General features: G+C 46.5%; 11 non-coding genes across 11 annotated transcripts; all 11 read left to right on the forward strand.

Moving 5' to 3' along the window:
* Positions 1–119, forward strand: LOC125792366 (5S ribosomal RNA). The gene has a single exon (XR_007432098.1). It is a non-coding gene; the product is annotated as a 5S ribosomal RNA (ribosomal RNA).
* A 110-nt stretch (positions 120–229) lies between these two features.
* LOC125792852 (5S ribosomal RNA) lies at positions 230–348 on the forward strand. Its single transcript, XR_007432443.1, has one exon. It is a non-coding gene; the product is annotated as a 5S ribosomal RNA (ribosomal RNA).
* Positions 349–458: 110 nt separating this feature from the next.
* Positions 459–577, forward strand: LOC125792853 (5S ribosomal RNA). Its single transcript, XR_007432444.1, has one exon. It is a non-coding gene; the product is annotated as a 5S ribosomal RNA (ribosomal RNA).
* A 110-nt stretch (positions 578–687) lies between these two features.
* Positions 688–806, forward strand: LOC125792854 (5S ribosomal RNA). The gene has a single exon (XR_007432445.1). It is a non-coding gene; the product is annotated as a 5S ribosomal RNA (ribosomal RNA).
* Positions 807–916: 110 nt separating this feature from the next.
* LOC125792855 (5S ribosomal RNA) lies at positions 917–1,035 on the forward strand. The gene has a single exon (XR_007432446.1). It is a non-coding gene; the product is annotated as a 5S ribosomal RNA (ribosomal RNA).
* Positions 1,036–1,145: 110 nt separating this feature from the next.
* LOC125791918 (5S ribosomal RNA) lies at positions 1,146–1,264 on the forward strand. Its single transcript, XR_007431650.1, has one exon. It is a non-coding gene; the product is annotated as a 5S ribosomal RNA (ribosomal RNA).
* A 110-nt stretch (positions 1,265–1,374) lies between these two features.
* Positions 1,375–1,493, forward strand: LOC125792517 (5S ribosomal RNA). The gene has a single exon (XR_007432249.1). It is a non-coding gene; the product is annotated as a 5S ribosomal RNA (ribosomal RNA).
* A 110-nt stretch (positions 1,494–1,603) lies between these two features.
* On the forward strand, positions 1,604–1,722 carry LOC125792856 (5S ribosomal RNA). Its single transcript, XR_007432447.1, has one exon. It is a non-coding gene; the product is annotated as a 5S ribosomal RNA (ribosomal RNA).
* Positions 1,723–1,832: 110 nt separating this feature from the next.
* Positions 1,833–1,951, forward strand: LOC125792857 (5S ribosomal RNA). The gene has a single exon (XR_007432448.1). It is a non-coding gene; the product is annotated as a 5S ribosomal RNA (ribosomal RNA).
* A 110-nt stretch (positions 1,952–2,061) lies between these two features.
* LOC125792290 (5S ribosomal RNA) lies at positions 2,062–2,180 on the forward strand. Its single transcript, XR_007432022.1, has one exon. It is a non-coding gene; the product is annotated as a 5S ribosomal RNA (ribosomal RNA).
* Positions 2,181–2,290: 110 nt separating this feature from the next.
* On the forward strand, positions 2,291–2,409 carry LOC125792858 (5S ribosomal RNA). Its single transcript, XR_007432449.1, has one exon. It is a non-coding gene; the product is annotated as a 5S ribosomal RNA (ribosomal RNA).
* Positions 2,410–2,500: the final 91 nt, after the last annotated feature.

Raw genomic sequence — 2,500 nt, forward strand, 5'->3', positions numbered from 1 at the left:
GCTTTTGGTCACACTACCCTGAGAACGCCCGATCTCGTCTGATCTCGGAAGCTAAGCAGGGTTTGGCCTGGTAAGTACTTGGATGGGAGACCACCTGGGAATACCAGGTGCTGTAAGCTTTTCCCCTCTTGCTTCCATTACCATGGTCTTGTTATACATTACTAGTTTGTTATCTGAAACCCAACATAGATGAAGTTGCATAAGTAGTCTTGATGAGAGCTCTGCAATGGCTTACGGTCACACTACCCTGAGAACGCCCGATCTCGTCTGATCTCGGAAGCTAAGCAGGGTTTGGCCTGGTTAGTACTTGGATGGGAGACCACCTGGGAATACCAGGTGCTGTAAGCTTTTCCCCTCTTGCTTCCATTACCATGGTCTTGTTATACATTACTAGTTTGTTATCTGAAACCCAACATAGATGAAGTTGCATAAGTAGTCTTGATGAGAGCTCTGCAATGGCTTACGGTCACACTACCCTGAGAACGCCCGATCTCGTCTGATCTCGGAAGCTAAGCAGGGTTTGGCCTGGTTAGTACTTGGATGGGAGACCACCTGGGAATACCAGGTGCTGTAAGCTTTTCCCCTCTTGCTTCCATTACCATGGTCTTGTTATACATTACTAGTTTGTTATTTGAAACCCATTATAGATGAAGTTGCATAAGTAGTCTTGATGAGAGCTCTGCAATGGCTTACGGTCACACTACCCTGAGAACGCCCGATCTCGTCTGATCTCGGAAGCTAAGCAGGGTTTGGCCTGGTTAGTACTTGGATGGGAGACCACCTGGGAATACCAGGTGCTGTAAGCTTTTCCCCTCTTGCTTCCATTACCATGGTCTTGTTATACATTACTAGTTTGTTATCTGAAACCCAACATAGATGAAGTTGCATAAGTAGTCTTGATGAGAGCTCTGCAATGGCTTACGGTCACACTACCCTGAGAACGCCCGATCTCGTCTGATCTCGGAAGCTAAGCAGGGTTTGGCCTGGTTAGTACTTGGATGGGAGACCACCTGGGAATACCAGGTGCTGTAAGCTTTTCCCCTCTTGCTTCCATTACCATAGTCTTGTTATACATTACTAGTTTGTTATCTGAAACCCAACATAGATGAAGTTGCATAAGTAGTCTTGATGAGAGCTCTGCAATGGCTTACGGTCACACTACCCTGAGAACGCCCGAACTCGTCTGATCTCGGAAGCTAAGCAGGGTTTGGCCTGGTTAGTACTTGGATGGGAGACCACCTGGGAATACCAGGTGCTGTAAGCTTTTCCCCTCTTGCTTCCATTACCATGGTCTTGTTATACATTACTAGTTTGTTATCTGAAACCCAACATAGATGAAGTTGCATAAGTAGTCTTGATGAGAGCTCTGCAATGGCTTACGGTCACACTACCCTGAGAACGCCCGATCTCGTCTGGTCTCGGAAGCTAAGCAGGGTTTGCCCTGGTTAGTACTTGGATGGGAGACCACCTGGGAATACCAGGTGCTGTAAGCTTTTCCCCTCTTGCTTCCATTACCATGGTCTTGTTATACATTACTAGTTTGTTATCTGAAACCCAACATAGATGAAGTTGCATAAGTAGTCTTGATGAGAGCTCTGCAATGGCTTACGGTCACACTACCCTGAGAACGCCCGATCTCGTCTGATCTCGGAAGCTAAGCAGGGTTTGGCCTGGTTAGTACTTGGATGGGAGACCACCTGGGAATACCAGGTGCTGTAAGCTTTTCCCCTCTTGCTTCCATTACCATGGTCTTGTTATACATTACTAGTTTGTTATCTGAAACCCAACATAGATGAAGTTGCATAAGTAGTCTTGATGAGAGCTCTGCAATGGCTTACGGTCACACTACCCTGAGAACGCCCGATCTCGTCTGATCTCGGAAGCTAAGCAGGGTTTGGCCTGGTTAGTACTTGGATGGGAGACCACCTGGGAATACCAGGTGCTGTAAGCTTTTCCCCTCTTGCTTCCATTACCATGGTCTTGTTATACATTACTAGTTTGTTATCTGAAACCCAACATAGATGAAATTGCATAAGTAGTCTTGATGAGAGCTCTGCAATGGCTTTCGGTCACACTACCCTGAGAACGCCCGATCTCGTCTGATCTCGGAAGCTAAGCAGGGTTTGGCCTGGTAAGTACTTTGATGGGAGACCACCTGGGAATACCAGGTGCTGTAAGCTTTTCCCCTCTTGCTTCCATTACCATGGTCTTGTTATACATTACTAGTTTGTTATCTGAAACCCAACATAGATGAAGTTGCATAAGTAGTCTTGATGAGAGCTCTGCAATGGCTTACGGTCACACTACCCTGAGAACGCCCGATCTCGTCTGATCTCGGAAGCTAAGCAGGGTTTGGCCTGGTTAGTACTTGGATGGGAGACCACCTGGGAATACCAGGTGCTGTAAGCTTTTCCCCTCTTGCTTCCATTACCATGGTCTTGTTATACATTACTAGTTTGTTATCTGAAACCCAACATAGATGAAGTTGCATAAGTAGTCT

Source organism: Astyanax mexicanus, unplaced genomic scaffold (genome assembly GCF_023375975.1).
Source record: "Astyanax mexicanus isolate ESR-SI-001 unplaced genomic scaffold, AstMex3_surface scaffold_36, whole genome shotgun sequence".
In the NCBI taxonomy this organism is placed as follows: Eukaryota; Metazoa; Chordata; class Actinopteri; order Characiformes; family Acestrorhamphidae; genus Astyanax; species Astyanax mexicanus.